This window comes from Ranitomeya variabilis, chromosome 5, assembly GCF_051348905.1.
Source record: "Ranitomeya variabilis isolate aRanVar5 chromosome 5, aRanVar5.hap1, whole genome shotgun sequence".
Taxonomy (NCBI): Eukaryota; Metazoa; Chordata; class Amphibia; order Anura; family Dendrobatidae; genus Ranitomeya; species Ranitomeya variabilis.
This window is the reverse complement of record NC_135236.1, coordinates 649,049,905-649,076,240: the sequence shown is the minus strand read 5'-3', so window position 1 is coordinate 649,076,240 and position 26,336 is coordinate 649,049,905. Positions and strand designations below refer to the sequence as shown.

At 46.6% G+C, this 26,336-nt stretch overlaps 1 protein-coding gene across 1 annotated transcript in view; it reads right to left on the bottom strand.

The window, feature by feature from the left end:
- Window positions 1-26,336, bottom strand: part of LOC143776697 (ganglioside GM2 activator-like) — a 34,619-nt gene that overhangs the window by 5,869 nt on the left and 2,414 nt on the right. The window lies entirely within an intron of this gene.

The window sequence follows — 26,336 nt, the reverse complement described above, 5'->3', positions numbered from 1 at the left end:
GACAGACACAGCCGCGTGAATGGTACACAGCTGGGCTGCGCTCACTCGATCACTTTGCTCCGCGGGTCAGTGATGGTTCTGAAAGGTTGTACCCTCACAGACCATACAGTGGACCCCCTGAGCCCCGCACACAGCATGGGGGTCTTTTTTGGATTAAAGGGGTTGTTCAGTCAAAACATCTATCACCTATTCTTGAGATAAATGATAAGGTCCTAATCAGTGGGGGTCCGACCTCTGGGAAATTTTTATCCCCGATATGGAATTTTTATCCCGACGTCTCCTACTTTCTCTCTCTGGGTCAGGAAGTAGCTGTCTGACAACAATGGTCACTTGTAATAGGTTATGGGCGGCCTCTTTCTGTCACCCGGTCACATAGCAGGTGCCGTCCCCTTCGCTCATGTCTCACCAGCAGCCATGTCCTCTCAGCCCATCCCCGTACAGAGATCAAATCTCTGACAGAACATAATCTGATATCAGATTTTTTTGCCCAATGATACAACCAGTGGATATGGTCGGCTGAAAAAATTCAAAATGGCCGATGAGCCTTTTGAATGAATGAACGTTTATCGGTCAGTCATTGGTGGAAAAAAAAAAAACATTTATTTCGCCGAGAATCATTTATTTCGCCGACACCAAATGTCCAGCTGACAGTCTACATGTTTGCGCCATTTTCTCTCATAATCCAAAAAAAAAATTATCATTTTAAAATTATTGAGGACCAATTATATGTGTGACCAGCGCTGTGGAATATGTCAGTACTATCTAAATATTAGGTAATAAATCCAGGGTAAAGGTCTGTGCTACGTCTAGGAGCAGTCTACCTCATGTAACCTATCATGGGTTTACAGCTCAGTGCAAGGATCAGAGGAATGACTTGTTTACGGTGCACGCGTCTCTATTTTTCACAATTCTTGTGAATCCTTCTCCATTTTTCAGTATTATGCTGCACCCTCTCTATTTTCACCAATATGCTGTTCCTATATACATTTTTCACTATTCTGGTGCACCCCTCTTTATTTTCACTACTATGCTATACTCTTCTCCATTTCTTACTATTCCAGTGCATCCATCTCCATTTTTCAATATCATGCTGCACCCCTGGTTCACGAGGATCTCACGTCCCCCTGGAAAACTTGGAGTTGGACAGTCACATCTAATGAATCACAGTCCTCTTTAGAGATGGTGTGATTCATGTCCTAATTTAAATGGATTTCCCTTTCCTTCAGTGCGGAGAGGGTTAAGGACTTTTTCCATGCTGGCTAAGACCATACAGCCTGGTAGTTCTCAACTGCAACTGCTTACCCTTTACTCCCTCTGAGTAGTATACTGGCTCAGGGCGCTTAGTCCCTGCCGGTGAAAGATTCATCTTCCTGTGCTGAGTGCTAAAGCGAAGTAGTTGAAGTTTGGAGTTGGAGTCCTGGTGTTCTGCAGTTTGCTGTTGTACATGTGTTTATCTCTTGTTCCCTTTTCCCATTTAGTTTATTCCTCCCTGTCCCTATCCTCCTCCCTATTGTTGGTTAGTGCTTTTGTATGATAGAGGTTTTCTGTTACCCTGTTTTATCTTTATGTCTGGTTTATCTTTTATTTCTATCCCATGCCTTATGGAGTAGTGGAGGGGACAGATTAGGGTTTTTACAGAAGCATAGTAAGGCCTCTCTACCTTTAAGAGTACCCCCGGGACAGAGATAGTTAAAGGGAACCTGTCACCCCCCCCAAAAAAAAAAAAAAAACGATGGTGAGGTAAGCCCACCGCCATTAGGGGCTTATCTACAGCATTCTGTAATGTTGTAGATAAGCCCCCCGATGTTACCTGAAAGAGGAGAAAAAGAGGTTACATTACACTCACCCAGGGGCGGTCCCGCTGCGGTCCGGTCAAATGGGTGTCTCAGGTCCGCTCCGGCGCCTCCTATCTTCATTCCATGGCGTCCTCTTCTGGTCTTCACGCCGCGGCTCCGGTGCAGGCGTACTTTGTCTGCCCTGTTGAGGGCAGAGCAAAGTACTGCAGTGCCTCTCTGACCTTTCCGGCTCCTGCACACTGCAGTACTTTGCTCTGCCCGGAGCCGCGGCGTGAAGACCAGAAGAGGACGTGATCGTAAGAAGATAGGAGGCCCCGGACCGGACCTGAGACACCCATCGGAGCGGGACCGCTCCTGGGTAAGTATAATCTAACCTCTTTTTCTCCTCTTTCAGGTAACATCGGCGGCTTATATACAGCATTCTGTAATGCTGTAGATAAGCCCCTGATGACGGCGAGCTTACCTCACCATCGATTTTGGGGGTGACAGGTTCCCTTTAAGGTCCCAGCTCCAGAGACAGTTTGAGGCCCCTCTTCCTTACTGAAAACCGTCACAGCATGACAACCTGTCTGTTTTCACTATTATGCTGTACTCTTCTACATTTTACACTAATATGGTCCACCCTTCTCTATTTTTCAACATAATGATGCACCATTCTCTATTTTTCAATATTATGGTGCACCCGTCTTCATTTCTCACTATCTTGCTTTACCGTTCTCAATCTTTCACTATTATGTAGCACCCACCTTTATTTTTCAGTATTATGTGTGATGATCTCAGATTAGTACAAGTTTATGATTTGCGCTTGTGCGGTAACAACAGAGGGTGCTGAGATAGCGCTGCGACGCCCGAGGTCCCAGAGATCCTCATCACAGGAGAACAGCAGAGTTATAAGTGAACGATCATGTGTCATCGGGCTCGGTATAACTCATGTATTCTTCCGGAACATTCCTGGTTCTTAGTGACTATTCCAAAAAGCGTCAGTATAGATAAGTTATAAAATCCTCCCATAAAATCCTCCCAAAAAAAACAAAGTGCAATAAAACGTATACGCCCCCGGAAGAAGTCAAGCGCCGAAACGCGCGTAGAGACCCGATGCACGATAGGTATGAGAAGCCCTTAACTTATTTTCAGCATTTACCTGCTATTTAAATGTGTTTTTATCTTTTTGGCACTGCAGCACTTTATATTATTTACTGCACAGCAGTGTTTTACATTACTGCCTTTGTAAAGCGGGTCTTTTTTGGGATACACAATACAATCTGTATTACCAGCACTATTGCATTTTTTTTGCACTGCAGCCCTTTTTGACAGTATTATTATTCATTATCACAATTAATTTTACATAGTGTTGTTTGCTTTGTCACCAATTTATATATTCACACTATTTAGGCATAACACTAGGTTATTAAAACAAAATATAATTTGTTGTGTACGATACATTGTTTTTTTTTTTTTTCACGTATATTTATTTATTGTTTTTCTTTCTTTTTTTTTTTTATATTCTTGAGTATTATTCACATTTTCTAAACACATTTTTTAGCATGGTATATTGGTATATTTTATTAATTTTGGTTTTTTTCTGCAATATTATTCTATGTGCTCCTATTATCAGCTGTATAACATTACAAATAAACTTTTTTTAATATTTGGTATTACTTTCAATAAAGAAATTTTCTTAAACTAGTGTCTTTTATTGCACTTTTTTTTTTTAGAGGATATTATTGCTAATTGGTGCATGACAATTTAATTGTAAATACAATAGGTTTCCTTTTTGATTGGATATATAAAAAAGTATAGCAACACAGATTTTGTTATTTAGGGTACATTGCCACGAGATATCTTTACCATACACCCTCTCCACTGCAAAGGGTGCAATACGCAATGACATTTGTAGTATAATTTTAAAGGCTTTTCAGCAAGCAAATTCATTCTCGAAAATCTGCTGCATTATTACTATTGTATATCTGAGGTACCTGACACCCAGACCTGAAAGGGGTTGTCCACTACTTTCAATTAACCCCCCAATGTACCCCCGCGGGGCCCCTAATGAATTGTGCCATTACCTTCTGTTGACGTTTTCGCCTGTGAGCGGCGCTATTCCTCCTGCTGAGTCCGGGTCACATGACCCCCAGACTGCAGCCGCCGCTCATTTCCGCCGACGTCACGTCAATTTCCAGGCTCTGAAAATTGACGTGACGTCAGCAGCAGGCGTGACCAGCCCCCACAGTCAGCAGTCACTCAGCAAGAGTGACTGGGCTGTGGGCGGTGCTGGGGGCGGGCGGGGCTGTGTGTGCTCACTGCTCAGTGCTGGGATCATGATGTGTGGCTGGGCTGTGCTTCGGTCGCCGGGGGTCTGCCGGTGCTTGTGCCCGCCGGCGCCGGTGTTTCTGCCCGCCGGTGCATGTGCCCGCCGGCGCTTGTGACCGCCGGCGCTGTGCGTGTGTGTGTGCCGGCGCTGTGTGTGCGTGTGTGCCGGCGCTGTGTGTGCGTGTGCCGACGCTGTGCGTGTGTGTGTGTGTGTGTGTCGGCGCTGTGCGTGTGTGTGCAGGCATCGTCCGATGGGACTACAAGTCCCATCGGGCTCTGCCTGCTACACTGACAGTGAGTGACACATTAGCCAATGATGGGACAGTAGTAGTCCCATCATCCGGCTAATGTGTTGAATGTTAAAAAAAAAAAAAAAAAAAACACAGTACATACATACATACATACATACACACCATGCGACGACATGCACCATGCGACGACATGCGGCGACATGCACCATGCGGCGACATGCACCATGCGACACATGCACCATGCGACGACATGCACCATGCGACGACATGCACCATGCGACGACATGCACCATGCGACACATGCACCATGCGACGACATGCACCATGCGACGACATGCACCATGCGACACATGCACCATGCGACGACATGCACCATGCGACACATGCACCATGCGACACATGCACCATGCGACGACATGCACCATGCGACGACATGCACCATGCGACGACATGCACCATGCGACACATGCACCATGCGACGACATGCACCATGCGACACATGCACCATGCGACGACATGCACCATGCGACGACATGCACCATGCGACACATGTACCATGCGACACATGCACCATGCGACGACATGCACCATGCGACGACATGCACCATACGACGACATGCACCATACGACATGCACCATGCGACACATGCACCATGCGGCCACATGCACCATGCGACGACATGCACCATGCGACGACATGCACCATGCGACGACATGCACCATACGACATGCACCATGCGACACATGCACCATGCGACGACATGCACCATGCGACACATGCGCCATGCGACGACATGCACCATGCGGCGACATGCACCATGCGACGACATGCACCATGCGACACATGCACCATGCGACGACATGCACCATGCGACGACATGCACCATGTGACATGCACCATGCGACGACATGCGCCATGCGCCGACCTGCACCATGTGATGACATACGCCATGTGACGACATGCGCCGACATGCACCATACAACAACATGCACCATGCGACAACATGCACCATGCGACGACATGCAACAACATGCACCATGCGGCGACATGCACCATGCGACATGCACCATGCGACGACATGCACATGCGTCAACATGCGACATGCACCATGCGTCGACATGCGCCATGCGTCAACATGCACCATGCGTCAACATGAGACATGCGACATGCAACACGCACCATGCGACGACATGCACCATGCATCGACATGCACCATGCGTCGACATGCACCATGCGTCAACATGCACCATGCGACGACATGCGCCATGCGACAACATGCGACATGCACCATGCGACGACATGCAACATGTGACATGCACCATGCGACGACATGCAACATGTGACATGCAACATGAAACATGCCACATACAGTACGTACATACAACAGACATACAGTACATATAACATAGATTACATACTCACCATCACTTGTCACTTTGATCCCCGAAGCCATTGTCATCTGTAAAAAATATTAAAATAATAAACAAACACTATACTCCCTGATCCGCAGAAATCCAATTAAAACGAGTGTCCCACGACGATCTCCCGTGGAGAGCAGGAGCCTCTGCTGATGCAACCACTCTCCAGGGGCTCCAGGAACACAATGAGGGGAGGAAGGTATCCTTCCACAATGTATTCCCCACAATGTATTCCTACACCCCTGTGAGAAAATAGTCCCTAGTCTCACTTTATGGCATGCTGTCTGAGAAAGTTCCCATGCAGCTTTTTGCCATAAAGTGAGACCAGTGAACTTTAGTAACCTCAGTGATGCACTACAGGAGCCATTGTCTTCTGTCAGTGTGTCACTGAGGGTCCTATAGAGCAGTGACACTACCCAATGTCACTGTTCTATAGGGGAGATCGTCGTGGGACACTCGTTATTAATTGGACTACGGCGGACAGGTAGTATACGGTTTATTATTTTACTTTTTTGCAGGTGCTGGAGTATGGTAAGTATGGTTAAATGAAGAATATTAAAATACTTTTTCCTAATGTGTGTGTGTTTCATTAACCCTTTTTTAGTATTGGATTAATAATGGATAGGCGTCTTATTGACGCCTCTCCGTTATTAACCCGGCTTAATGTCACCTTACAATAGCAAGGTGACATTAACCCCTTATTACCCCATATCCCACCGCTACACGGGAGTGGGACTGAAATACATGGCACTTTAATACGTGGCACTGAAATACGTGGCACTTACGTACGTGGCACTGAAATATGTGGCACGTGGCACTGAAATACGTGGCACTTACATAGGTGGCATTTAAATCCGTGGCACTTAAATCCGTGGCACTTACATACATCGCACTTGCATACATGGCACTTAAATACGTGGCACGTGGCACTTACATACGTGGCACTTATATACGTGGCACTTAAATCCGTGGCACTTACATACATCGCACTTGCATACATGGCACTTAAATACGTGGCACGTGGCACTTACATATGTGGCACTTACATACGTGGCACGTGGCACTTAAATCCGTGGCACTTAAATCCGTGGCACTTACATACGTGGCACTGAAATACGTGGCACTGAAATATGTGGCACATACGTGGCACATACGTGGCACTTACATACGTGGCACTTACATACGTGGCACTTACATACGTGGCACTTACATACGTGGCACTTACATACGTGGCACTTACATACGTGGCACTGAAATACGTGGCACTTACATACGTGGCACTTACATACGTGGCACTTACGTGGCACTTATATACGTGGCACTGAAATACGTGGCACTGAAATATCGTGGCACTATGACTGTCAGAAAATGTTCATTAAACGGTTAGGGGTGAGGTTAGGGGTAGGGTTAGGGTTTGGATCCCTTTATCACCCTGATGGTGGTGGGTGTTTTTTCAGTTTTTTTTCTATAAAAACGCATCATCGGTGAGGGTGGAAGATATGGTTATCGCAATCCCAGTGATGACATAACCAAAGTAAAGACCATAAATATAAAGTAATGGACAAGTACTGAACAATCCCTTTAATATATGATACTAAAACTGTTTTGAATCTATAAAATGCACAGTGTAGACTACAGTCTACAAATCTGTAATTTCTCAGTGTGAATGCAGATTTTTGGTTACTCATATTACACTCAGAGAGTGAATACAAGGATGTGATTTGAATACTCCCAATGTTGTCACCACGGTTTCTCTCACGGAGAATTTGTGTCAGTGTCATTATGTGAACCCTGTGGACAATCAGTGGCTGCTTCACTGTCTTCGCCTTAGGAAGAAGTGGCTTACATTTGGTAATTCTTAAAAAAAATGCAGCAACACTCACTTCCTACAGATATAAGAGTTTGCTTAGAAGGTGGTGAGAGTGATGCGGCCACTGATTGACCACAGGTACAATCGCTGCGAGACACCGCGCCGACACTATTGGAACGTGCAGGCACTGGAATCTAGTAAACATACAGACTGAGAGGGGGTTGTTAGAATAGTGGACAAACCCTTCAAAGTTCTATATGTATGTATATATCACTGCAACAAAATATTAAAGTGTATGTATATGAATAAATAATTTATTCCATACATACACATAGAAGTATATATTGGTGTGTATATAAAAGGTGTGATCGCATATTGGTGCAATCTGTGCAGCTAAAATGCAATGGGGGCCATTTCTACCTCGAAAGCAGGTGGAATTGTGACTTAGGATGAGCTGTTATTTCTGCAAATGGCCCATATATTGTTTCTGAAACTGGGGCCTCTCCTGTATATGAGCACAAATAGTGTAAAATAAGAACACACATAATATATATACATGCACACAAGCGTATGTAGATGGACATATATAACCACACATGTACTGTGTAATTTACATATCTAAGACATATACGCAGTAGGATCTCTTTACAGTATATCATATGTATACTAAACTATATATACTATGAAATAGATGAGAAAGAAAAAAAAGCTAAAAGCTTGATCACCATGGTTGTGCAGTTCTTGGTGCTGCTTTACAGCTTGTGACCAAGATGTGACCTCTCCTCATCAGCCTGAAGAGAGAGGAGGGAGAGGAGGGAGGGGTTTGGGTGTGTTTTGGAGTGGGTGTGCTAAATTCGGGCTTAGAGGACAGTGCAAAGCATCATGGAACTTGTAGTATTAGGGCACAATAAGGAAGTAGTCGATTAACCCCATGAGAGCTGAATCCAGCACTGAAGATGTGCTGCTACAGCATGATAACAGGTAATATTGTTAAAATAAACACAGTAGATGTTTTCAGTGGCACATAATAGCAAGATTTATGAAAAAAAAAAAAAAACTTTATAGTAGTGGACAACTTCTTGAAGGACAACATCTGATATCTGAGGAGCTGCGGGCGTCGTGCAGGAATATTTTGTACACAGGGTGTTGCGATATGAGCTGCTTGTTGTTGGAAGCACCATTATCCGGTCAGCTCTTATCTGTGTTTTCGCATTGGAATCCTTGAATGCCATTTCCATAAGAACTTTCTAGGGCTCCGTCTATTCTGGGGCAAAGAGGGAGTCATCGGATCTCTCCTATCCCTGCGCATCTTACACAGTATGGCGGCATGCAGGGATGATTCTAGATAAAGTGGGGCTCTGGGCATAAACTAAACGTGGCGCCACAAATGCTCACATATTGCACCATCACTGAGAAATATTTGGGGAGAATTTATGGGGACCAATTTCAGCCCCATAAAAGAGCACCACGAGTCGTTCAGCGCTTGTTTCCCGGCCTCCTTACACCGGCTGATGAAGAATGATGGGGACAGAATTATCATTATCATATATCATCATCGTTATATTGGCCGATCTGCTGCCGAGAACTAGGATTTTGGTGTCGGAGTAAATAATCCAATCCAGTGAATGAAAGTTTTTCTCGTTCGTTGGATTGATGTCATATTTATGTAAAACCCCAGGAGTTAAGGTACCACAGTGGTACTGCCTTCCTCTCAGGGAGGGTGATGCCATGCCTGGAGACAGGAGGGATCCCTTTGGCAGGTAACCTTACATGCAACACATTCTGACTCCAAGCCAGAAAGGGGAGCTCAAAACACGGTTTATGGGGAACTTCCCTATATACATCCTGGTCTGGAGGAGGAGTAAGTTAGTCTGGTAGAGACAAGAGACAGTGAAGGAGCACTGAGGAGCTAGAGGAGGCTGCGATTGGGCCCCTCTAAGCTGAGCGCAGAAACCGGGCACCGGGAGCCTGAGGCTGTGTGGAACTGCAAGTCCCACAGCAGAACCGGAGGGCAGAGAGCAGAAAGTAACCTGCCCATGTAAGAGGGTGAACTGTAGTCCCACTGAGAGGGCACTAGGACCCTGTGGTTTTTGCCTGCTGCAGCAGAGAACAGACCCTGCAAGACTCCGAGAGACAATGTGTGCTGGGGGGTGGGGTCTGGTATCTGTGTAAAGTGAAACAAGGAAGTGAGAGGAGAGAGAGAAAGGCGGGAAGAAAAAGCAGAAGCTGCCGTGATATAGCAAAGAGACTGTGTGAGGATTTTACTGCGAGTTTGTTGGAGAAAGAGAAGCTATTGAGAGACTTTCCATTGCTAACGTTTTCCTGGAGAAAAGCTAACCTTTTGTTCAACTCTGTGAGAGACCTTTTGTTCCTAATGTTTTTCTGGAGAGGAGCTAACCTTTATTTTGAAAGACTGAAACTTTACTGCAAACCCACTACGTGTTTGAGAGTCTGTGGATTCCCTGTGCATCAAGTGGAGAAACAAGTCTGACAGACTGCTGATACAGAAACGGACGGGTTGTCGTGGAAGTATTCCTAGGAGCTACAGAAGCAGAGACAACATCGTGAGACCACCAACTAAGTCCCCGGCGTTTGGGCTCGGCATCTGCCGATCAGACAAGAGGAGCTTGCTGTAACTCATTGGCGCTGAAGATATAGACTGGCTGCAGCCTGTGCGGATTCCTGCCTGAGAGGAGATCCATCTCAGGATACGGTACCAATAGTCATAGATACCCGGGTATCCCTGCGCAGAGTGTTTAATTGTTACTTAGAGGTGTATCTAACATTAGAGTTGTGTAAGTTATACTCAGTGTGCCGTTCCAGGGGCTCCCTTGATAACACTACAATCAATTTACACTTGTTCCTGTTTTAGTTTCCCTGTTAGGTAAATTTCTTACTAGTCTGTTGTAGCATACAGTTCTCAGGAGACCCTGGGAGTGGCACAGTGATTTCAGCTGCTGCTGAGCTGGTGTATCTTTGGGGTGCATTTACTTTAATATTCTCCATATTACCTTTATTATTTTGCCTTTGAGTAAATACCGTTGGAGATTTCTGCCTTAGTCTTGGTTTGTGACTCACTGGATCTTATTCGGACCTCTGGTCATTACATTTTTGGCGTAGTCAGCAGGATCCAGTGTTTGTCATGGACGGGGGCGAGGGTGGAAATGACCCCGCTGTATCCGCATCCTCCTCGGGGGTTGGGGTTCCCCTGGCAGCCGCGGCGACTCTGTGAGGGTATGTGCCTGTAGGAGCTTTACTTCAGCACATGCCGAAATACGATGGGCGCAATATGGCGTTGCAAGATTGGGCTGAGAGAATCCGGAGTATTCTGCGCATGTGTAATTTGACCCCCGCGTTACGCGCTGAGCTGGCATTAAATGCACTGGAGGGTGATATTAGGCGTATGGTGATGGTGCGCCCAGAATCAGAGAGGGATACGTTAGAAAAGATTTTGGAACTGTCAGAGGGAAGTTTGGGGGGCCGAGCGCGGGTGGCCCAGCTTCGGTCCCTATTCTTTAATCGTCCCCAGAGAGAGTGCGAGTCCCTGATGCAATACTCTAATATCTTGCAAGAGACGCTGAATGAGATGCAGCGACTAGACCAGGGGGCCATGGGAGCGTTCCGGGAGGTAGACCGCTTGCTCCGGGATCAATTCATCACCGGTTTAGCTAATAGACTTCTCCGGGACAAACTGTTGGAAATGGCCCGGGCTGCACCAGAATTATCCTTCTGGCAGATTTACCGAGCTGCAGTGGAAAGAGAAGAGAAATCTGCCCATGTGCCCGAGGGGTCAGTGAACAGTGCCCAGCTGGAAGAAGGTGGGTCATCAGGGTCAGGGGGAGAGGGGCTGGTGAGCGTGGTACAAGCTTTGCGTGCTGAGGTGAAGGAGTTGAAGCTGAAATTGTCTCAACTGACAGTTGATCCCGCCTCTACCCCCTCACGGGGGCCTCCTGCCTCACCTCCTGGAACGGTGACCCCACAGACAGCCAGGTCATCCTATCAGAATGAGTCAAGCCCTCGCCCACGAGGAGCAATCACCTGCTGGAAGTGTGGGCGCCAGGGACACATCTCTCGTTACTGCCGGACGCTTGCAGCCCCAGAAAACCCGTTGCCGGCTTTAAACTTCCGGCCGCTGCCATGAGAGGGCAAGCAGCAGCGGCCCCACCCACACAAAGCCCTCGACGGAATGAGCAAGATTTGTTTGCATGTAGTCCAGTGATAGAAGCAGAATTTGAAGGGCGGAAGATGAGGTGCTTGGTTGACACGGGATCCGAATGTACTATAATGCCACTAGAAGTATATGAGAGATACTTCAGTCGACTAGTGATTCCAGAGGATGGCCGAGTGATACGACTGACCGCCGCAAATAATGGTCAACTGTCAGTCAAGGGAATCGTGTGGATGCAACTAAAAATGTTTGGTCAAGAGCTGGGGCAGAAAGGGGTAGTACTGGTGGATCACCCCCCTAGAAGAGGGATGGAAGTGACGCTCGGAATGAACGTGCTGCGAGACTTGAATCACCAGATGTATGCCAGTGAAGGACCCCGATACTGGGCCCGTGCGACAAGACACCGACCCACACAGAGAATTCTACACCGTCTAGTGCTGAGTTGCGACTTGCTGAAAAGTGCGGTCCCAGGTGGCCGGGTGGGCCGGGTCCGAGTGCCATCGAGGGCCCCGATCCTGCTGGAACCAAGACAAGAGGAACTCTTAATGCTGCCTGTGGGAGCTGCACAGAGATTGAATGGGCTTGAAGTGCTACTTGAGCCCGCCCGAGAGGGTTCCTCATTTGCCAAGGTACATGTGGCCCGGTCTCTGGCGATTGTGAAGAATGGATGAGTGCCGGTCCGATGCATCAATGTTTTAGATGAAGCTGTTGCAATTCCTGCTGGAACCATACTGGCTGAACTGTTCGTGCCGGCAGAAAAGGTGCCGGAAAATGCAGGATTCGAACTGCGACCAGACCAACAGTCATCCTGGACCTTTGCGGTCGAGGTAGGCCGGACTGAGCCTCCTACGGAGGAATGGAATGGTCATGTGATCATGGAGCAGATGGGAGTGGATCGGGAGAAGCTGACCCCCGTGCAGTTGGAGCAGTTGGAGAGAGTTTTGTGGGAACATCAAGAAACCTTTTCCCGACATGGAGAGGACTTCGGGTGTACCCAGATGATTGAGCATGAGATTCCAACGGGGGATACTCCACCCATTAGAGAAAGATATCGGCAAATTCCTCCAGCGCTTTATCAAGAGGTGAAGAGCATGGTGGCCAGTATGCTGGACAATCAAGTGATCCGAGAGAGCCGGAGTCCCTGGGCGGCTCCTGTAGTCTTGGTCCGCAAGAAGGATGGGACGCTCCGATTTTGTGTGGACTATCGAAAATTGAACGCCCACACCGTACGGGACGCATATCCTTTACCCCGTATTGAAGAATCCCTGTCGGCCCTGGATCGGGCCAAGTATTTCTCAACGTTGGATTTGGCAAGCGGGTACTGGCAGGTCCCAATGGCTGAAAAAGATCGGGCCAAGACGGCGTTTGTCTTGCCAATGGGGCTCTTTGAGTTCAACCGGATGCCCTTTGGCCTCGCTACCGCCCCGGGAACCTTCCAACGCCTGATGGAACATTGCTTGGGCGATCTAAATTTTGAATCAGTCCTGATATATCTAGACGACATTGTGGTGTTCGGAACCTCATTTGAAGATCATCTGGAGAAGCTGCGTCAAGTTCTCTGGCGGCTCAAGAGCTACGGCCTGAAAATAAAGCCAAAAAAATGTCAACTGTTACGAAACCAGATTGAATATTTGGGGCATCTGGTGACCCCGGACGGGGTACTACCTTTAGACAGTAAGATCAAGGCGGTACAAGAGTGGCCACCTCCTTGTGACTTGCGAGAAGTGCGGGCCTTCCTGGGCCTAGCAGGATACTATCGGCGGTTTGTGCCTAAATTCTCACAAGTGGTGAGTCCCTTGAATGAACTTTTGAGAGGGACAGCGCTGGGTCCTTGAAATCGCCCCATCCCATGGGGGCCCCTACAGAAAAAGGCATTTGATGAAGTGAAAACCGCCCTAACGAGAGCCTCATTGCTGGCCTACGCCCGGTTTGACACCCCTTTTTTGTTGTATACCGATGGTAGTCTCCATGGGTTGGGGGCAGTACTAGCACAGGTGCAGGACGGCCGAGAGCGAGTGATTTCTTATGGCAGCAGATCTTTAAGAGACTCCGAGTGAAATCTGGCTAACTACAGCTCATTCCGGCTGGAATTGCTGGCCCTGGTGTGGGCAATGACAGAACGCTTCGCCGAGTATCTAACAGGAGCTGAGGTGCTAGTCATGACAGATAACAACCCGCTAGCTCACTTAGAGAATGCAAAACTGGGAGCGTTAGAGCAGCGGTGGGTCGCCAGACTAGCTAAGTTCAATTACCGCATTAAATTTCGCTCTGGTCGAGAAAACGGCAATGCAGATGCATTGTCAAGAGTGCACCTTGGGTCATCAGGGGAAGATGTTGACGAACAACTTGAGGACACAAACTCCAGCTTTGGGGCAGATACCTATCTTCCAAAGTGTGGTACACTCAAGTGGGGAGGCCACCGGGATGCCCTGTGTCCTGGGTAAAACATCCTCAGATTGGACAAGAGTCCAGGATGAGTGTCCGGACGTTGCACTTGTGCGCCGTTGGGTACAAAACAAGGCCTGGCCCAGTGCAGAGGACAAGGCTCAGTTGTCCATGGAAGGAATTAAACTCCTTCGAGATTTGGCATCCCTCGCACCCTTATTTCATGCCTCCAACTATTGTACGACAGTCCTACAGCCTATCTGAAACTCCCGTCAACTAAACCTACTCCTATCAACATACAAAGGGGGACGAGGCAGGGCTGTCCACTTTCTCCAGCCCTGTTTGCCATGGCCATGGAACCACTAGCCGAGGCAATAAGGCTTAACCCAAACATACTTGGACCTAGAGGACTTGGCGCACAGTATAAGGCAAGCTTATTTGCAGATGATTTACTGTTGACTCTATCTAGCCCACTCACCACTCTCCCAAATTTATTTTCAGTTTTACGTAAATTTGAGTCGATCTCAGGACTCAAAATTAATGTTGACAAATCCGAAGCCCTATTCCTTAACACCACTAAGGACATGCAAACAAATATTATCTTCCAGTTTAAATTTACAAAGAATGAACACTATATAACATCTCGGTGTCAACCTTACCTCTCATAAGTCGACCCTATTTAAGTGGAATTATCTCCCATTAATAAAAAATCTCCGAGCTGACTTAACTAGATGGTCTGCCATGAAGTTAACCTGGTTGGGCAGATTGCATGCAATTAAAATGGTCTCTTTGCCTAGATTTCTGTACTTATTCCGCTCTCTCCCCATATCATTACCCCATGAGACCCTACACGAGGTTCACTCTATAATTTCAAAATTTATCTGGCAGGGGAAAAAACCCAGAATCCGTCAAAAAACTATGTTCATACATAGAAGACTGGGGGGGCTTTCCATGCCTAACTTCACACTGTACTACAAAGCGGCTCAGTTAGCCCAATTGACTAATGCCTGCGCTGTCAACCGTGTTCCGAGATGGGTTGACCTGGAATCGTCCCTTTTACTTCCGTTTTCCTTGCCGGGCCTTATGTGGTCCACACAAAAACTACCAAAGAGTCTACACATCACAGCACCTTTCACAGCACATTCCCTGATCCTTTGGAGGAAAGTAAGATTTAAATTCGAACTCCAATCTGGGTCTGCCCCACTGACCCCCCTCTTCTGCAACCCCATGTTCCCACCAGGACTTGACCCACGTTCTTTTGCTTGGTGGAAAGTAAACGGAATTACTACTCTAAAGCACCTCTGCTCACCCTTTAATATAATTTTATCTAGACAAGAATTCCTCCATAAATACAGCCCACCCATTAGCGAAACCTTCCGTATCTATCAGGTTTTCCATTTTGCGGAACAGATTCTACAACGGAAAATCCCTTTTCGCGCGACTGGCTTTGAACAGAGATGCATGGATGACCCACTGGGAAGGGGAACTATTTCTCTGCTGTACGGATCCCTCAATGCAGCACATGGTGTTGACAAACTGCAATACATGAAACAGTGGGAGGAAGATCTAGGTTTCCAACTAACTTTGGAAAATTGGAGACGATGCTGTGACACAATTTCCAGGGGCAGTCATCAAGCCTCCCTGGCAGAGACATCCATTAAGGTCTTACACAGAACATACCAAGTCCCAAGTAAACTTCACGCTATATATCCCAACATTTCAGATAAATGCTTTAGAGGATGTGGCGCAGTGGGAGATATGAAGCATATTTGGTGGGAATGTCCGATAGCCTCGGCTATGTGGCAGGAAGTAGGATTAATAATTGGACAAATGTATGGCGGGACAATACAACCTGACCCGGCCACATTCCTCTTGGGAGCCAAATACCCTGGATTCACTAATAAATTCCACAAGCTGATAGGCCAACTGCTTATGGCTGCTAAGCTACATATAGCTACCAGCTGGAGGTCGCCGTTTCTCTCTGTCCAGACAGTTAGAGATAAAATGAATTCAATCCTCTTATATGAACGTATACATGCGACTAGGGAAGATGTGTGGGAAACCTTCTACCAGATTTGGAAACCGTGGATAGACCTTAACACGAACTTAAATCTTGAACAAACCTTGACTCTATCTATTTGAGACTCTATCCTGTGGGAGATTCTGATGACACTGGGGTCGAGCCGGCGTGGGGTGGGGTGCGGGGAGGTGGGGGGCAGAACTCATAAAATGGAACATAGTATAACCTTGTCTGGTAAATATACTACAGCTTATCACGAAATAAAGTGCAGCATCTCATTACCCTCCCCATTTTCCCTCTTTTATGTCTCCCCATGTTCTTGTCTTGTCATATTTGTATCTTTGAATTTGAGTTAATATATGTATGTTTTTTCTTATTGAATTCCCTTGTAAGGGAAAGTGTTGTTCAATTACTATGTTATTGAAAAATAAAATTATTGAAACTAAACTCCTTCGACAATGGGATAAATTGTGTGTGGAACAAGGTCTTTTGTATCGTAAGGTGTACCTGCCATCGGAGCTGCAGCATCGGTACCAACTGATAATTCCTGTGGGGATGGGTCCAGTGGTCGCTCGTGAGGCGCATGAGAAGGGGGCCCATTTTGGAAGTGAAAAGACACTTCAGTGGTTGCAGCGAGTTCTCTACTGCCCTGAGTTGGGAGGGATGGTGGCCGACGCGTGTCGGCAGTGCCGAATTTGTGGGCTCAACAAAAGCCCTGAGCAGCGGGCTCCCACACAGTCTATTAAGACTTCAGCTCCACTGGAGCTACTCATGATTGACTACGTGTTGATAGGGTACTCTACGTCAGGGTACTCCTATTGCCTGGTGATGACAGATCACTTTACCAAGTATGCTGTAGCGGTGCCGACAAGAGATCAGACGGCCAAGTCGGCGGCTGAGGCAGTGTGCCGACATTTCTTCCAAGTGTTTGGGTGTCCGCAGAGAATACATTCAGATCAAGGGGCCTGCTTTCAGGGGACGCTGATGAAAGAGTTGCACCAGCTCTATGGCATCGAGCAGTCGAGAACAACGCCTTACCACCCTCAGGGTAACGGGGCGTGTGAGCGTTTTAATCGGACCTTGTTGCAAATGTTGAGGTCCTTAGAGAGTCAGCAACAGACATGCTGGCCTGAGTATCTCCCCGAATTGATGTGGGCTTACAATAACAGGGTGCACAGTACTACTGGTTACTCACCACACATGTTAATGTTTGGTAGACCTGGCCGAGACATTGAGGATTTGAACATGCCAGATCCCTCCTCTGCCCCCCCTCGGACTGCATCCGAGTGGGTACGAGAGCATCGGCGGCGGTTGAGGGTGGTGCATCAGGTGGTGGGCGACCACCTTCGCCAGGTGGTCCATAGGGACACGCGACCTGTACAAACAGAGCTGTTCTCTCCGGGAGACAGAGTGTTGGTGAGGACAAAACGACGGTCAGGAAAGCTGAGTGACCGATGGGAGGCGATACCGTATCTGATAAAAAAACAGGTGAACCCTGAGATTCCAGTGTACGAGGTCGAACCGGTGGGGACAGGGGGGGCCAACCCGTAATTTGCATCGTAACATGTTACAACGGTGCTGGTTTGAAGATTCGGTGCCTACTCCCCTAGAGCCAGAGGCCATGTTCCAAGGGGCGGGAACTCTGAATGATCTTGAGTTTGATGGTGTACTTACTCCTGCGCCTGCTTATTTGCCCCCTGTGACCAATCTTGAGTTTGATGATGTGCTTACCCCTGCGCCTGCTTATTTGCCCCCTGTGACCGATCTGGCCTCGGGTGATGAGAATGTTAGGGATATGGAGGATGTTGTTGAGGAGAGTGCATCAGGTCAACTGCTTGGTCCTGACGCTGTATCACAGGACATCGAGCCGCAGGAGGAGACAACTCCACTTGCGCCCACTAACACGACCACGGAAGAGACTTTAGCTCCCTCTAAGGTTGCACCTGTTGATGTAGGACTCAGGAGAACTACACGATCTACGGCAGGAATACCGCCTCAGCGATATGCTCAAGATGAATTTGAGTGGGAAGGTATGTCGAGGACGCCAACCTCTAGTGGGGTGGCATGTAAGAGGGTGAACTGTAGTCCCACTGAGAGGGCACTAGGACCCTGTGGTTTTTGCCTGCTGCAGCAGAGAACAGACCCTGCAAGACTCCGAGAGACAATGTGTGCTGGGGGGTGGGGTCTGGTATCTGTGTAAAGTGAAACAAGGAAGTGAGAGGAGAGAGAGAAAGGCGGGAAGAAAAAGCAGAAGCTGCCGTGATATAGCAAAGAGACTGTGTGAGGATTTTACTGCGAGTTTGTTGGAGAAAGAAGCTATTGAGAGACTTTCCATTGCTAACGTTTTCCTGGAGAAAAGCTAACCTTTTGTTCAACTCTGTGAGAGACCTTTTGTTCCTAATGTTTTTCTGGAGAGGAGCTAACCTTTATTTTGAAAGACTGAAACTTTACTGCAAACCCACTACGTGTTTGAGAGTCTGTGGATTCCCTGTGCATCAAGTGGAGAAACAAGTCTGACAGACTGCTGATACAGAAACGGACGGGTTGTCGTGGAAGTATTCCTAGGAGCTACAGAAGCAGAGACAACATCGTGAGACCACCAACTAAGTCCCCGGCGTTTGGGCTCGGCATCTGCCGATCAGACAAGAGGAGCTTGCTGTAACTCATTGGCGCTGAAGATATAGACTGGCTGCAGCCTGTGCGGATTCCTGCCTGAGAGGAGATCCATCTCAGGATACGGTACCAATAGTCATAGATACCCGGGTATCCCTGCGCAGAGTGTTTAATTGTTACTTAGAGGTGTATCTAACATTAGAGTTGTGTAAGTTATACTCAGTGTGCCGTTCCAGGGGCTCCCTTGATAACACTACAATCAATTTACACTTGTTCCTGTTTTAGTTTCCCTGTTAGGTAAATTTCTTACTAGTCTGTTGTAGCATACAGTTCTCAGGAGACCCTGGGAGTGGCACAGTGATTTCAGCTGCTGCTGAGCTGGTGTATCTTTGGGGTGCATTTACTTTAATATTCTCCATATTACCTTTATTATTTTGCCTTTGAGTAAATACCGTTGGAGATTTCTGCCTTAGTCTTGGTTTGTGACTCACTGGATCTTATTCGGACCTCTGGTCATTACACCCACATAATACCTGAGATACAGCAGCAGTTAGAGCCCGGAGTCACCGTGTAAAGAGACCCCAGAGAAACGGCTCAAGTTGCCTACCGTGCAGGTACTGTTCCAGGACAGGATAGAACGAGGACCATGTCAGGACATTACAGGCAGCAAGGGACTAATAGACCAGCGCATAGGGGAAGGCTCCCAAGCTGACCTGGCAAAAAGGATTTCCTCTTGTCTTCAGGCTGCCTGGACCCCATCTACACCTGTTGCCGGTAGCCTGGACTGAGGCTGTCCAACTACTGTAAACCAGGCAAAGACTGCAACCCTGTGTCCTCCGTTTATTTACCGGCAGCCCACCATCCTTGCCCACTACACTGGGAGCCTGGGGATCCCACTTCACCTGTGGGAAGCGTCACCATCTATGCTGCAGTAACATCACCCCAGAGGACCCCTTTAAGCAGCGTCGGTCCCCTCTGACCGAGAACCACAGGTGGCGTCACAAACACAAACTTTATTCAAAACTCCTTTAAAGACCTTTCCCCTTTACTTGAGCACCCAGGGCCACGGACGGGGTCACTGCCACCGTGACCACCCCTTTAATTGCGACCGGACCCGGTACCGAATATCCCCACTTCCCTGGCGGGCGACTCATTTATACCTACAGTACAAACCCTTGTCTGCACTGCTCGTATTTCTACATGTGGATACCACACACACACACACACACACACACACACACACACGCGCTGTACGTCACACACACGCTGTACATTACACACATACACACCTTATGTTACACAATCACTACATGCTACACACATACATACTGTATGATACACACTACATACACACATGCTGCATATTACACACACTGTATATTCTACACAAACTGTATATTGCATACACTGCACGTTACACACATGGCATGTTACACTACATATTACACACAAACTGTATATTACACACATGCACACTGTATGTTGCATACGCACTCACTGTATATTAAACACACTGTATATTACACACACACTGCATGTTACACCCTTAGGCCGGCGTCACACTGGCGAGTTTTACGGACGTATGAGCGCAGAAAGTACACCCGTAAAATACGCATTACACACGGCCCAATGATTCCCTATGTCCCAGCTCCTATCTGCCGTATTTTACTGATCCGTATTATACGGTCTTGTACGGCTGTAGAAAATCGCAGCATGCTGCGTTTGTCACCGTATTGCGCAAAAAAACAAAACAAAAAAAAAAAAACGCCAATTAAAGTCTATGGGGGCGAGAGAAATACAGATTCCACACGGACCAGCAGTGTGACTTGCGAGAAATACGCAGCGGTGTTAGTGAAAAGCCGGTAATTCAATTGCCGGCTTTTCATTTCTCCTTCCCAAACCTGACATGATATGAGACATGGTTTACATACAGTAAACCATCTCATATCGCCTTATTTTTTGCATATTCCACACTACTAATGTTAATAGTGTGTATGTGCAAAATTTGGGCGCTGTAGCTGCTAAAATAAAGGGTTAAATGGCGGAAAAAATTGGCGTCGGCTCCCGCGCAATTTTCTCCGCCAGAGTGATAAAACCAGTGACTGAGGGCAGATATTAATAGCCTAGAGAGGGTCCATGGTTATTGGCCCCCCCTGGCTACAAACATCTGCCCCAGCCACCCCAGAAAAGGCACATCTGGAAGATGCGCCTATTCTGGCACTTGGCCACTCTCTTCCCACTCCCGTGTAGCGGTGGGATATGGGGTAATGAAGGGTTAATGTCACCTTGCTATTGTAAGGTGACATTAAGCCAGATTAATAATGGAAAGGCGTCAATTATGTCACCTATCCATTATTAATCCAATAGTACTAAATGGTTAATAAAACACACACACATTATTGCAAAGTATTTTAATGAAATAAAGACACATGTTGTTGTAATATTTTATTAGACTCTTAATCCACCTGAAGACCATCGTCCTGAAACAAAGTAAAAAAACACAACAATATTCCATACCTTCCGTCGTTATGTCCCACGATGTAAATCCATCTGAAGGGGTTAAATCATTTTACAGCCAGGAGCTGTGCTAATGCACACGCTCGTGCCTGTAAACCCCGGGTACTGAAAGGAAAGCTGGGTGATCTGTAGTTACATTGAGTTGCAGTGATGCGCCCTCTGCTGGATGTCCTCATGAACTGGAGCCTTGGAAAAGTTCCCACGCTCAAGTTCATATGAGGACATCCAGCAGAGGGCGCCTCACCGCAACTCAAGGTAACTACAGGTCACCCAGCTTTCCTTTCAGTACCCGGGGTTTTACAGGCAGGAGCGAGTGCATTAGCACAGCTCCTGGCTGTAAAATGATTTCACCCCTTCAGATGGATTTACATCGTGGGACATAACGGAAGGTATGGAATATTGTTGTTTGTTTTTTTAACTTTGTTACAGAACGAGGGTCTTCAGGTGGATTAAGAGTCTAATAAAATATTACAACAACATGTGTCTTTATTTTATTAAAATACTTTGTAATCATGTGTGTGTGTTTTATTAACCATTTAGTAGTATTGGATTAATAATGGATAGGTGTCATAATTGACGCCTCTCCATTATTAATCTGGCTTAATATCACCTTACAATAGCAAGGTGACATTAACCCTTCATTACCCCATATCCCACCGCTACACGGGAGTGGGAAGAGAGTGGCCAAGTGCCAGAATAGGCGCATCTTCCAGATGTGCCTTTTCTGGGGTGGCTGGGGGCAGATGTTTGTAGCCAGGGGGGGCCAATAACCATGGATCCTCTCTAGGCTGTTAATATCTGCCCTCAGTCACTGGCTTTACCACTCTGGCGGAGAAAATTGCGCGGGAGCCCACGCCAATTTTTTCCGCCATTTAACCCTTTATTTTACAAGCTACAGTGCCCAAATTTTGCACATACACACTACTAACATTAGTAGTGTGGAATATGCAAAAAAAAAGGGGGATATGAGATGGTTTACTGTATGTAAACCATGTCTCATATCATGTCGGGTTTGTGAAGGAGAAATGAAAAGCCGGCAATTGAATTACCGGCTTTTCACATATATCGCGCTGAATTAAATATAAATACAGAATATATACACTCACCGGCCACTTTATTAGGTACACCTGTCCAACTTCTTGTTAACACTTAATTTCTAATCAGCCAATCACATGGCGGCAACTCAGTGCATTTAGGCATGTAGACATGGTCAAGACAATCTCCTGCAGTTCAAACCGAGCATCAGTATGGGGAAGAAAGGTGATTTGAGTGCCTTTGAACGTGGCATGGTTGTTGGTGCCAGAAGGGCTGGTCTGAGTATTTCAGAAACTGCTGATCTACTGGGATTTTCACGCACAACCATCTCTAGGGTTTACAGAGAATGGTCCGAAAAAGAAAAAAAATCCAGTGAGCGGCAGTTCTGTGGGCGGAAATGCCTTGTTGATGCCAGAGGAGAATGGGCAGACTGGTTCGAGCTGATAGAAAGGCAACAGTGACTCAAATCGCCACCCGTTACAACCAAGGTAGGCCTAAGAGCATCTCTGAACGCACAGTGCGTCGAACTTTGAGGCAGATGGGCTACAGCAGCAGAAGACCACACCGGGTACCACTCCTTTCAGCTAAGAACAGGAAACTGAGGCTACAATTTGCACAAGCTCATCGAAATTGGACAGTAGAAGATTGGAAAAACGTTGCTTGGTCTGATGAGTCTCGATTTCTGCTGCGACATTCGGATGGTAGGGTCAGAATTTGGCATAAACAACATGAAAGCATGGATCCATCCTGCCTTGTATGGAGCATCTTTGGAATGTGCAGCCGACAAATCTGCGGCAACTGTGTGATGCCATCATGTGAATATGGACCAAAATCTCTGAGGAATGCTTCCAGCACCTTGTTGAATCTATGCCACGAAGAATTGAGGCAGTTCTGAAGGCAAAAGGGGTCCAACCCGTTACTAGCATGGTGTACCTAATAAAGTGGCCGGTGAGTGTATATATATATATATATATATATATATATATATACAGTGGGGCAAAAAAGTATTTAGTCAGTCAGCAATAGTGCAAGTTCCACCACTTAAAAAGATGAGAGGCGTCTGTAATTTACATCATAGGTAGACCTCAACTACGGGAGACAAACTGAGAAAAAAAAATCCAGAAAATCACATTGTCTGTTTTTTTTTATCATTTTATTTGCATATTATGGTGGAAAATAAGTATTTGGTCAGAAACAAAATTTCATCTCAATACTTTGTAATATATGCTTTGTTGGCAATGACAGAGGTCAAACGTTTTCTGTAAGTCTTCACAAGGTTGCCACACACTGTTGTTGGTATGTTGGCCCATTCCTCCATGCAGATCTCCTCTAGAGCAGTGATGTTTTTGGCTTTTCGCTTGGCAACACGGACTTTCAACTCCCTCCAAAGGTTTTCTATAGGGTTGAGATCTGGAGACTGGCTAGGCCACTCCAGGACCTTGAAATGCTTCTTACGAAGCCACTCCTTCGTTGCCCTGGCGGTGTGCTTTGGATCATTGTCATGTTGAAAGACCCAGCCACGTTTCATCTTCAATGCCCTTGCTGATGGAAGGAGGTTTGCACTCAAAATCTCACGATACATGGCCCCATTCATTCTTTCATGTACCCGGATCAGTCGTCCTGGCCCCTTTGCAGAGAAACAGCCCCAAAGCATGATGTTTCCACCACCATGCTTTACAGTAGGTATGGTGTTTGATGGATGCAACTCAGTATTCTTTTTCCTCCAAACACGACAAGTTGTGTTTCTACCAAACAGTTCCAGTTTGGTTTCATCAGACCATAGGACATTCTCCCAAAACTCCTCTGGATCATCCAAATGCTCTCTAGCAAACTTCAGACGGGCCCGGACATGTACTGGCTTAAGCAGTGGGACACGTCTGGCACTGCAGGATCTGAGTCCATGGTGGCGTAGTGTGTTCCTTATGGTAGGCCTTGTTACATTGGTCCCAGCTCTCTGCAGTTCATTCACTAGGTCCCCCCGCGTGGTTCTGGGATTTTTGCTCACCGTTCTTGTGATCATTCTGACCCCACGGGGTGGGATTTTGCGTGGAGCCCCAGATCGAGGGAGATTATCAGTGGTCTTGAATGTCTTCCATTTTCTAATTATTGCTCCCACTGTTGATTTCTTCACTCCAAGCTGGTTGGCTATTACAGATTCAGTCTTCCCAGCCTGGTGCAGGGCTACAATTTTGTTTCTGGTGTCCTTTGACAGCTCTTTGGTCTTCACCATAGTGGAGTTTGGAGTCAGACTGTTTGAGGGTGTGCACAGGTGTCTTTTTATACTGATAACAAGTTTAAACAGGTGCCATTACTACAGGTAATGAGTGGAGGAAAGAGGAGACTCTTAAAGAAGAAGTTACAGCTCTGTGAGAGCCAGAAATCTTGATTGTTTGTTTCTGACCAAATACTTATTTTCCACCATAATATGCAAATAAAATGATAAAAAAAACAGACAATGTGATTTTCTGGATTTTTTTTTTCTCAGTTTGTCTCCCATAGTTGAGGTCTACCTATGATGTAAATTACAGACGCCTCTCATCTTTTTAAGTGGTGGAACTTGCACTATTGCTGACTGACTAAATACTTTTTCGCCCCACTGTATGTATATATATATATATATATATATATATATATATATATATATATATACACTCACCGGCCACTTTATTAGGTACACCATGCTAGTAACGGGTTGGACCCCCTTTTGCCTTCAGAACTGCCTCAATTCTTCGTGGCATAGATTCAACAAGGTGCTGGAAGCATTCCTCAGAGATTTTGGTCCATATTGACATGATGGCATCACACAGTTGCCGCAGATTTGTCGGCTGCACATCCCAAAGATGCTCCATACAAGGCAGGATGGATCCATGCTTTCATGTTGTTTACGCCAAATTCTGACCCTACCATCCGAATGTCGCAGCAGAAATCGAGACTCATCAGACCAAGCAACGTTTTTCCAATCTTCTACTGTCCAATTTCGATGAGCTTGTACAAATTGTAGCCTCAGTTTCCTGTTCTTAGCTGAAAGGAGTGGTACCCGGTGTGGTCTTCTGCTGCTGTAGCCCATCTGCCTCAAAGTTCGACGCACTGTGCGTTCAGAGATGCTCTTAGGCCTACCTTGGTTGTAACGGGTGGCGATTTGAGTCACTGTTGCCTTTCTATCAGCTCGAACCAGTCTGCCCATTCTCCTCTGACCTCTGGCATCAACAAGGCATTTCCGCCCATAGAACTGCCGCTCACTGGATTTTTTTTCTTTTTCGGACCATTCTCTGTAAACCCTAGAGATGGTTGTGCGTGAAAATCCCAGTAGATCAGCAGTTTCTGAAATACTCAGACCAGCCCTTCTGGCACCAACAACCATGCCACGTTCAAAGGCACTCAAATCACCTTTCTTCCCCATACTGATGCTCGGTTTGAACTGCAGGAGATTGTCTTGACCATGTCTACATGCCTAAATGCACTGAGTTGCCGCCATGTGATTGGCTGATTAGAAATTAAGTGTTAACAAGAAGTTGGACAGGTGTACCTAATAAAGTGGCCAGTGAGTGTATATATATATATATATATATATATATATATATATATATATATATATATATATATATATATATATATATATATGTTTTAACGAACATTTGAGCACATAAATCCATTAGATGTCGGTTTTGCAAGCCTGCGCAGTACGGATGCCATACGGATTACATACAGAGCATGCCATGTGCAAAATACGCTGACACACCCTGCCTACGGATGACATACGGATCACTATTTTGGGGACTTTTCTGCGTATTACGGCCGTAAAAAACGGACCGTATTTACATACGCTGAGTGTGATGCCGGCCTTACACAGATGGACGGAGATTCTGACCCATAATGGCGTCTCAGCACGGGCACCACAGTGGCTGCTCCAGGTCATTGTATGTAGCAGGTAATATTGTGTTCTGCCCAAAAGGTCCTTATGGCCTTTATGAGAAGACAAATACTATTAAAGACCTGAGATAGTTGAGGACCC